Consider the following 11,152-nt stretch of genomic DNA (forward strand, 5'->3'; position numbering starts at 1 on the left):
TGCAAGCATGCTGGGGTGGCAAATGGCAACAGGGGAAATCCAGGGAGGGGAGATTAGTCAGAGAGCTGATTGGTGGGTGGCTCTAGTAGATAGGAATTTTCCAATGGCTGTGTAGGGAAACACTATCCTTAACTAGCAGGAGGTTGTGGTCATCTATGGAGCTAGCAGAAGGTTGTGGGACACCTGCTGATTGGTTGCCCCTGAGTTATGGCTTTCCCAAGAACTGCTTGCTCAGCTCCAGCCACCTCCAGTAAACCAAAACTAGGTTCTAGTCCCTGGCAGGGGCTATTAGAAACTTTTCATGGCTCTGGTCTGATTCCATAGCCCTCTCAATGATGCCAACCTAGCCCAGTGGCTTCTCAATATAGTAATGGACTACAGGGCATGTAGTAAGGAGACTAAAATGAGTACCCTCCTTCACACACAAGAAGAAATATACCCTAAGATTCAGTCAGTTGGTTTCTATTTCTCAACCAGGAATCCTTACAGATCCCCTACCAAGAGTCCTTCAAATTCAGTTTCCAGTAATATTTCCCAAAAATAAAGCTCTGTGGTCCCCAGGATGCAAAATAGTATCCAGCAGATTCCATAGATGTATCCTCATGGTGAGATCTAAAGCCGGATCTTCCCATGAAATTAAATAGTTTCTTCTTATACTGGAATATAATTATATTTCCCATGAATATGTGCACTTGAAAGCAGTTGAACCATTCAGTCAGTCGTGTGATGGGCAGGGCACTGAGTTCTGGGTTCTTAGCCTGGAGCATTCACAGCTGAACTAACTCCTTCTGAAATTAGTCATCCAAATCCTGGAGCAGCACCAGATATGGCTTCTGGAACATTGTCATCGGCTCCTGATAAATTTCTCTTAAGCTGATTCTACTTTTGGATCATGGTAGATTCACTTTTCCTGAGTTTCTCTAAAATAGTATGACTTTCCTTTTTCATACACTCTATATGTTGCTTCTCTTCTTCATAGAGGATTAGATACAGTTTCCTTTACTCTTTCCCGATCATTTCTTCCTGTAGATTCACATGGTCTATCCACGGAGTTGTCTTTCCTTTCTTTGTCTATAGATACTCTTGATTTTCTTATTATTCTCCCATAAAGATGCCATTTCCTTTAGAAGTCTCTGTTTGCCCCTCAGCAGTTACTTCAATGGGACAAAGTCTATGACCACTGTGTTCCTGGGTGTTGGGACAGAATTGATGGAGAAGGATCCAGTTTTGCATCCTCTTTGTCTCCTTGTGAGCCACATGCTTGTGATTCCCAGAGCTCAGGTGCTTCATCAGGCTGGCTTGTCTGGCAGTGAACGCAAGCTTTCTCAGAGGAATGCTGGTTGTGAAGTCCTTCTACTGTGATGCTTGCCTACACATGGAGTAATGGACAGGAAGTTGAATGTCTTCCCAGCACAGCTTATGGTGACTGGGTCTGTAAGACAGCTCTGGCAGATGAAGCAGGTCTTGTGAGATGTCTGACTCCATTTTTCCAAGGAGTTTTCTCTGGCCTCAGCAATGCTTAGTACGGACAATATAATATTAAAATATTAGCCAACTGTACATCTAATAAAGGGCTAATATCTAAAACACATAAAGAACTCAAACTGGACATCAAGAAAACAATTAACCAAGTTAAAATGGAGTATAGATCTAAACAGAGAATTCCTAAAAGAGGAAACACATCAACTTTTACTTCAGGAAGCCTTCATCCTGTACCTACCCTTCCTAATCCTCAGCCCTCCCAAGAAGAGATTCAGGGAGTTCTGAGAAAATCTTATCTCACACCCCAAAAATCTCATTAAAAGACCCAAACCATCCAATTTTTCCCTAGTGTTTTCAAAGGTGGATTCTGAAAGGTTTCCACCAGTCTATTCAACTAGGAGTTAAGTCTTCCCAGAATATGGCTCTGACCTAAGGGAAAGGGAAAGGCTCTGTCTGCTGGTCTCTTATCAGGGAACACCCTTTACTGTAGTGATTTTAATTCAAACACCAGGAAGAGGCTATATATAAACTACACATAGCCTGACCTCCTCCATAGGATTCCTGCTAACTCTAATTAGAAGCAGTCCTTATCTGAACCACATTTCTAGCTACAAGACTCAAACAAACTTTACATACAGGAAATCTTCACCAGCTAACAAATTGAGCTCCTTCATCCAATATTTAATGGAGTAGACAAAGTGTGTTTCCAAACCTTCTGGCTCCAGAGACTAGAACTACCACATCCACACATTGAAGATCAGACTCCAGAGTTGAGCTAATATTTTCTATGTTTATAAAACAATTCTCAAGAAATATGTACAACATAACCCTTATTGTTCTCTTCACTACTCTCATCTCATTCTGACCCTTATCAAAATGTTCATAGTCAATCTTCTGGGGGAAAGGTAGTCTTCCATTGTTAAAGAAAAAAATAGCAATTGTTGTACAATTGCTATCAGTGACATACAAGCTCTGAAAAACCAATTATTTAGATAAGGTAGAAACAGAATTTAGAAAATAATTGGAGAAAATTTCATATGTTGCAAAGACTTTTTTTTCCTAAAGCAAAACAAAAGTTTCCAAGTTCAAGAAGGCTCTCAGAAAGAAAATTACTACTATGTTTCTGTGACACTGTCATGACCTAAATTCTTACTCAACAACCCTAAACTATTACTCAACAACGCAGATAATGGACTAAAGCTCTGAAAGTGTAAATAAGCTCCTGGTTAAATGATTTCCTTTATAAGAGGTGCCTTAGCCATGATGTTTCTTCACAGCAATAGAACAACAAGTAAGGCACTTACACACATACCTTTGGGAAGAATGTCATGACTCCCTGTGGAGAAAGGGAGCTGATCACCTACTGGCCAACCAGGAATTATTCAAATAAATTTCCAAGTATCTGAAGACAAGTGTCATATTTTTATTCCCTAGCAATATTTCTAACAGCCAAAAGTGGTACATATATTGGACTTCTATCTAATAATACACTTTAAAAAGAAATATTTGTTAGTGGTAGGACAAAAAAAATACCCTAGCACTTAGTAGGTATTCCTAAGACACCATTTATGACACAATTAGTACATTCACAATGGAGAGATGTACATGTTGTTACCAATGAGTGTACTATGTAATCACATTCTGGTTCTCATTAGACCTCCAGGTGTGCTTATCATGACTGCTTACCTGATGAGATGCCAAAGCCTTTCAAAAACACTTCCTAATGTCAAAGTCAGCAGTAGAATTCCAACTCCATTTACCTTTGCATCTCTATATCTAAACGACCAAAATAATGGATGGGACAAAAGGCAAGTACAGATATTTGGTAGGCCAAATAGTCTGTGGTGGAGATCAAGCAACAGCAATGAACATTGAGATTCTACTGAAGTTACTTAAGATTTAATAAGGTGGAATGAAAAATAACTGCTTTGTCAATCACAAATACTTCTACAGGGAGTCAGAACACTGCTCATTGATTCTACAGAGGAAATTCAGCAGTTTGAGTAGGGAAGAAAAGGAAGGCTTAGTTAAAGATAGTGGGGTGAAAAGTAAATAATTGGGTCTGTGTTTATGTTCTTTTTTAAAATTAACTGTTATTATTTATTTTATGTGTACAGGTGGTTTACATGCGTGCACATCTGTGTGCCATGGGTATGCAATGCTAAGAAAACATTGGCTCCTCTGGGTTTTATTAAGCTAAAATTTGAACATAAAATTATATTACCAAAAATTTGCACATTTAGATTAGTAAATATAAGAAATTATTTTAAGATATCCAGGCATAATATACTACACAAGAAAAGTATAAGGTTTGTGATTAACTATACTGAAACATTGACTTTTTGATACGTAGTGGTAGCACACACTTTTAATCCCAACATTTGGGAGGCAGAGGCAGGCAGATCTCTGAGTTCTAGTCCAGCCTGGTATAAAGTGAGTTCCAGGCCAGCCAGAGCTACACAGAGAAACCCTGTCTCAAATAAACAGAAACAAACCAAAAAGAAATTAACTTTTCATCAATAATTATTCTCTCCAAAGATTAAAAAAAGTTTTTCTGTAAATCCTGTAAATATAACCTCAAAAGAAAACTATAAAGATACAGAAACAAGTGCAAATCGATTATATTTCAGGGATTCAATAAATATTCACTGTATATTTCCTTTCTTTCTTTCTTTGCTTTCACTTTGGAAAATAGAATACACTGTACCTAACTTAAATATCTTCTTTCAGTTTGGTCATTGTTCTTTATACTTGAACTATTTAGAAACAAGTCAGTTGGTGTAGGTTACCATCTTATATATGATACATCATCACAGGTATAAGTTAAACTAAATAATAAGCAATCATCTTTCTATATGGACTCTATCTTAGAGAAAAACTCAGCAGTAATCAAAACTGGAAGTAAGAATGTCTACTATTCCTGCAGGAGATTATGAATTCCCTATCAGCCTTCCAGGAAAAAAATTAAAAATTATATTATATTATTTTCTTGTATTTTCAAAACATCCCTTCTATACCCTTCCTTCCCCCTACCTTTAAGGCAACCCCCATGATATTTTTCTTTTTTTCCCTTTCCTTTCCTTAGGGCTGGTTTCTCTGTATAACAGTCCTGGAACTCACTTTGTAGACCAGGCTGGCCTTGAACTCCCAGAGTCTATGATAATTTCCTAAAGATGATCCTTCCCTTTCATAGGTACTTATAATTATACTCACCACATCTTGACATTTTCAGAATCTTCTTCCATGCACTAAGAGCATTTCTCATGCAGGTATTATTATACTACTCAACAATAAGCAGAATATACCAAGGTTGGCTGGATTGTCAGAGAACACCATGGACATCTTCCACATTTTACTTAGAAAATACTTTTAGTTGTGTATCCTGCTATCTGCATACACTTTTAGCCAAGAGAATTCAGAAACATTATATAGTTAATAAAATACTGAAGAAATTTGTATTTCAATATTAATCCAACACCCTGGTCTCCCTCATATTCATCAATCAATGCTATGTCAAATCATTTCATTTTTAGCCTCCCTCTCAAAAAAAGAAACAGATTTTGAATAAAATTTTACAACACACAGTGTTTCATTGTTTGGCTGAACAAGTATGGTAGTTTTGGTTCTCTGGTTCTTGACAAATTGGGAGCCAAAACATGCATCTTAGTTTGTCTTCTGTGTTATTTGTTTGATAATGCAGCAAGTAAACCAGATAAAGAGGTTAAAAATATTCCTCAGTTAATTCCCATTATATATCTCAAATACAAAATGTTCCCTAAACATTAGGGGCAGGGGCTCTGCTACAGATATATCAATTATCTCTCAATTAACTTAAAGGCCTAAAAATCATTATACAAATATATAGAAGATGCAAAGAATTTTTCAGACTTCCTATCAGAAGGCCTGGAGAGATTTCTTATTTGGTAAAAAGTACTTACCTTGCAATAATGAGGATCTGAGTTTATTCCCCAGAACATGTGTTAAAAAAAAAAATTGCCACGCAGAGCAGTATGCACGTATATCCTAACTTTGGAAGACAGACACAAGCGAACTCTTGAGACCTTTGGCACCAAAATAATAAGCTCTATTCAGCAAAACATCCAGTCTCTATCGAAGAAGACACCTGATGTTGACCTCTGGTTTCCATGTACAACACACACACACACACACACACACACACACGCGCACTATTAAATTTGGTATTGGTTTGATGTAGTGCATTGCATAAAATCACTAAACATGAAAAGAAGGAAAATGTAAAAGAAGTTGAGAGTGGATTTTTGTTGTTGTTTTATTTGGGGGTTGTTCTGAGACAGAGTCTTAACAATGTAGTCCACACTGGTCTCCAGTTCAGTCTTCTGAGTACTGGGATTACAGGTATGTGCCACTACATTTGGCTAGAGAAGGGAGAGCGGAGGTGTTCACAGCTGTTGTAGAGGAGGGATGGAAGAGGCACCATTGTTGGCCAATGTGGTTGCAAATTCAATAGAAGTGCTCATTTTTGCAGTACTGTGTTCCACTGAAGTTACAACTGCTGTTGTAGTGGTGGGTGGAGAGGAGTAAGTAGAACTAGCCAATAAGGCTGGGTGTCCCACTGAAGTGCCCGCATTTACAGTGCTGAGTTCAATTGAAATAATAGCAGCTATTGTAGTTGATATTTGGAAGGGTACAGTAATGAGGCCCAATATTGCTGTAGATGTATTTTAGCAGTTATATATAACTGCTAAAATAAAGCTCAGTTCAGTTGGAATGCTAGCTGTTAATTAAAGTTTGAGTGAAGGCAGTACTTGGTACACAGTACTGCTGTGGATTTAGTAGAAGTGCCCCTTGTAGTAGAGCTTGGATCTGTTTCAGCAGTGGCTGTTACTTAGAGATTTTGTGGAAGTAGCTACAGTCATCATTCTTGGTTCAGGTAAATTGCTGACTTTGGTTGTAGAAGATGATTGGGAGGTGGCCATAGTGGTAGTCAGTGCAGGAGGTTTGAGGAAGGTTGTAGTGATATCAGATGTTGTTACTGATTCTTTTCCAGTGCCAAATATAGTATAGTGTGATGCAGTTTCAGTAGCACCTGCTGTAGTGGAAGTCTGTGGGGATATTGCTGGGTGGTCAGTATAAGTACCTACCATAGCAAAGCTCGGCTCAGGTGCAATTGTGGCTGTTAATATAGTGGACTGTTACAGGGAGGCAGTAATGGTTCCAGATAATGTTATGGGTTCAAAAGAAGTTCCTGCTGAGATGTAACTTGGTTCTGTTGGAATAGTGGCTGTTGGTGTAGTGGGAGGGTGGTTAGAGGAGTCAGTAGAAGTAGCCAGTGTGGTTATGGGTTCAGTAGAAGTGCCTGCTCTTGTAGTGCTCTGTTTAAGGAAGTTGCTGGTGAAAGAGAATGTTGAGAGGACAGTAATGGCTGTGGGTTCAGAGGAGGGATTTGCTACAGTACTGGTTGCCTCAATTGAAAGAACAGCTGCCATTAAAGAAGAACACTAAAAAATAGACACCGTCAGAATGTTTGTGGACTCATTAGAAGTGCCTCCACTTGTCTGAGTCTGTTGAAGAGGAAATTCTCTGGTCACATAGTAGGAGAAGAATCTTAACTTGATAAGCTGCAATGAATTACACAATTGCCTTCCTGAATTCCTGAAGAGACTTGAAAAGTAATTATTAGAGGTTAGAATGCTGTGAGCAGATGATTTGGTTACAAAGTAAACCCAGGGGTTAGGGGAAAGGTTGAGGGGTAGGGAGTAATGGAGACAGTAGAGCTGGAGTGATCAGGAAGAGGAAGTAGGCGTAGAGTTCATCAGGGTGAAAGGGTCCCATTGCCAGAGCTGTTGTACTAAAATAAGATAACGGAAGTATTGGGGATCGGCAGAGTATCAGAGGGACAAAACAGAAAACAGAGGATGCATATGCAGAACTGTGTCTGGCCCATTGTGAAAGGGATGAAGGTCCCATTCAGCCAGTTTCTCTTCACAGCATCTGAAAGATCGTTTTGCAAATGTGTCATGATCTAATGGAGCTGTTGTAGGGTGGAAGCTACTGGGATACCTTATATGGAACATTCTGTGTCAGTACAAGGTGGGATTATAAAAGTAAAACATTTACAGAGTGAAAACGTACGTATGTGGATAATAAGGAGAAGAGGAATAATCCAGGGGAGGAGCCAGAGTGAGAGGGAATTAGAAGAAATTCTTGTCTTATTCCTGTCTCTAGCCCCATTTCAAACCATTTAGGGTTCATTGGCCTGGAGGCAGCATCATTCATAGAGAACATTAATCCCATTCTTAGCAGTAGGCATGTCTAGTCTTTTTTAATTGTGTTGTACTGCAGCTACCAAGCAGCCAAGTTAGTCCTGTGGGATGTAAGTTCATCTGAGCTGGTGACACAGATAGATATGTTAACTGATGCAAAGAAGGCTTCAGTCCAGCTGTCTCAGTTCTGAGTTCCCCAAACAATGTCCAGAGTGACAAGAGATGAGTTGGATGACCCATGGCCCATTAGTCCCATTTTCCGAGGTCACCTGAACTGCTTTTAGTAGTTTAGGGGTGTCAATCTTTTAGTGACCACTTCATGGCTGACATATGGTTGGTGAAAAGGGACCTGCAGTTATAGTACCACAGAAGAGGATCCACTCAAGGAGCTATGAAAAAAACTTAACAGTTGTCAAAGGTCTAGTGCATAAATCATATTAACATAACAAGGTAATAATTGTACAAAAGTTAATGAAAGAAATCTTACATCAAGACTAACATGAGTGAATATAACACAAAGTTAAATATAAAGCTAGATTAGGTTAAATGCAATTGTACAATTGGCTGGACCATGTACAAGAGTTCAGTAGAAGAATAAGGTAAGTGTAATTAGCTGTTTATTTACATCTGTCCCCTGCATAAGCACATGGAAACTTTGTAAATGGAGTCAGTTAAAGCCAGCATCCAAGGAATGACTATGAATAACACAAGTCTAAGTGATAGTCATTGCTTCCAAGTATGATGGACTTTACATATTTGTTTCAAATATCAACAATAATAAGCAAAAATGTTATCTCAAGTAAAATAGTGTTTGGTTAGAAATTGTAAAATTTTTATCATGTTGAATTACCATATCTAGAATCTGGAAACACATTTTTCGTTAGGTACAAATTGTTATACCTATACTCCAAGATTATAAAGTAAATACATTTTATATTGTCACAGATTATATTCTCAGATCATCTCAGGTGAGCCCATCTTACCCATCTTAGAGAGGGGCCGTGCGCAAGGCTATGAATGCTAGGCAAACACTATAACCCTGAGTTGTACCCACAGCACTTCATGTGTCTTTGGAAATTCCATGATCACCGTTTTAATAACTAAAGCTTTCTTATATTTTTTGGTTGTGAGCCTAGCCTTTAATGGCTGAGCCATCTGTCCAGTTCTTACTAAAGCTTTCTAGTAGACTATTGGAATACATTATTTCCTTAAAATAATTTATAGAAAGAGAAACTAGCTTAAGAGTCTTACATAACAAATATTGGGCTCAAACCAGTTATAAATAGAAAAGACTCTTTATATGTTTTCTGATATTAGAAAAAAAAATTCTTGAGAACATCTCATGCCTTCTTGTTTTATGTCTATATTTCAAAGATTAAAGATAATAAATATTTTTGGATATAAAAACTCTTTTTTTATACATCCTGCTATCAAAAGAAGCATCCCTATGTGTGGGGAATGACTACTGGATACAGTTAAGGAACAAAAATATCAAAAGGGGAGCAGGTTTAACCCATGTAAGAAGCAAAACTTGGCACATGTGTCTGAATTTAGAGTTAAGAAGCATATATATATATATATATATATATATATATATATATATATATATATATATATATGGAGTTATGGAGTCTTCTTCCACAGTTAAGGAAAGCCCCTGAGGCCAGTCATCTGGTAGAGCAGTCCTTACATGGAGGCCTGGAGAAGCCATTGTGTGAAGCTGTGAAGGAACCAACACCCCCCTCCCCGCCCCACAGAGGGACCTGAAGGCAGGAAAAAAACATCCTCCACCCTCTGCCATTCCTGTCTTGCCCATCCACCCTCTGGTAGAGAGGTAAGTGATGGGGGCTCCTCCAGCCCACCTCTCCCTCTTTGAGTCCCCTGACCTGAGGTGGCCATACCCTTCCTGCCAACAAATCCCCAGAGGGAGCTAGAGGCCAAACAAAGTTTCCACCATTGGATGCCATTCCTGTCTTGCCCTTGCACCCTCCAGAAGAGAGGAGAGGATAGACCCTTGAACACATACCAACCATAATAGGAAAAGACCCACCTGTACCCACTGGAAGAAGACATGAGAACAAAAAAAAAAAAAAAAAGACTTAAATGACACCAACAGAGTCTAGAGATTCTATGCCAGTAAGACCTGAACATCCCAATGCAAATGAAGCAGAAGAGAATGACCTTAAAAATAATTTCATGATCCCCCCCTATATCTTGTCCCCAGTGAGAACACTCCTAGTACTCTAATCCACAACCCCCCCGACCCAGAACCTGCCCTCCCCCCACCCTGTGCCCTACCTAGCCCACTGCCCATTGCTCAGGTTGAAAACTGGACCAGAGGGTGGATCCAATAATCCCACTACCTCCAGGGAACTTCCTGGATCTGCTCTGAGCACACTGGACTCGCCTATCCATGTGGGAAGACCTGCCTGCCTGATCTTTGTCCTCCATCACCAGGCCCCTGCCTGAGGAGAGACCTCCTAGAGAGTTTGGACCACCCAGAGCTACAAAAATCAAACTCCTGACCCACCTAAGCCCACCAGGGGTACAGCAGAGAGAGAGAGAGAGAGTGAGTGAGAGAGAGAGAGAGAGAGAGAGAGAGTGAGAGAGAGAGAGAACCCACCTGCACCCACTGATAGAAGCGATTGGAAGATGGTAATACAAGACAAGCATGACACCACTAGAATCTAGGGACGCTATACCAACTAGACCTGAACACCCCAAAGCAGATGAAGCAGAAGAGAAGGACTTAAAAAATACCTTCATAAAAATGATAGGGGCCCTCAAAGACAATGTGAGACAATCCCTTAAAGAAATGGAAGAAAAAAAAACCAAAAAAATAATGGAAGAAATGAACAAATCTCTTAAAGAAAGTAAGGAAAGCCAAGAAAATAACAATTAAACAACTGAAGGAAACACTTCAAAACTTGAAAACTGAAATAGAGACAATAAAGAAAACACAAACTGAAGGAATGCTGGAAATTAAAAAAAAAAAAAGTGAACAAATGATCAGGAACTACAGATGCAAGCATAACCAACAGAATACAAGAGATGGAAGAATCTCAGAAGCTGAAGATAAACTAGAAGAAATAGATTCATCGACCAAAGAAAATCTTAAATCCAACAAATCCTTGACACAAAACACCCAGGAAATGTGGGACACTGGGAAAAGGCCAAACCTAAGAATAATAGGCATAGAGGAAGTCAAAGAAGCCCAGCTCGAAGGTACAGAAAACATATTCAACAAAATCATTGAAGAAAACTTTCCCAATCTGAAGAAGGACATGCCCATGAAAGTACAAGAAGCATACCAAACACCAAATAGGCTGGACCAAAGAAAAAGATCCCTCAACACATAATAATCAAAACACCTAACATACAGAATAAGGAAAGAATATTAAGAGCAGTGAAGAAAAAAGGCCAGG

At 39.1% G+C, this 11,152-nt stretch overlaps 1 pseudogene; it reads right to left on the minus strand.

Moving 5' to 3' along the window:
• Positions 1-343: 343 nt before the first annotated feature.
• LOC127234311 (tripartite motif-containing protein 43C-like) lies at positions 344-1,485 on the minus strand (annotated as a pseudogene).
• Between the last annotated feature and the right edge of the window lie 9,667 nt (positions 1,486-11,152).

Source organism: Phodopus roborovskii, unplaced genomic scaffold, assembly GCF_943737965.1.
Source record: "Phodopus roborovskii unplaced genomic scaffold, PHOROB, whole genome shotgun sequence".
Lineage (NCBI taxonomy): Eukaryota > Metazoa > Chordata > Mammalia > Rodentia > Cricetidae > Phodopus > Phodopus roborovskii.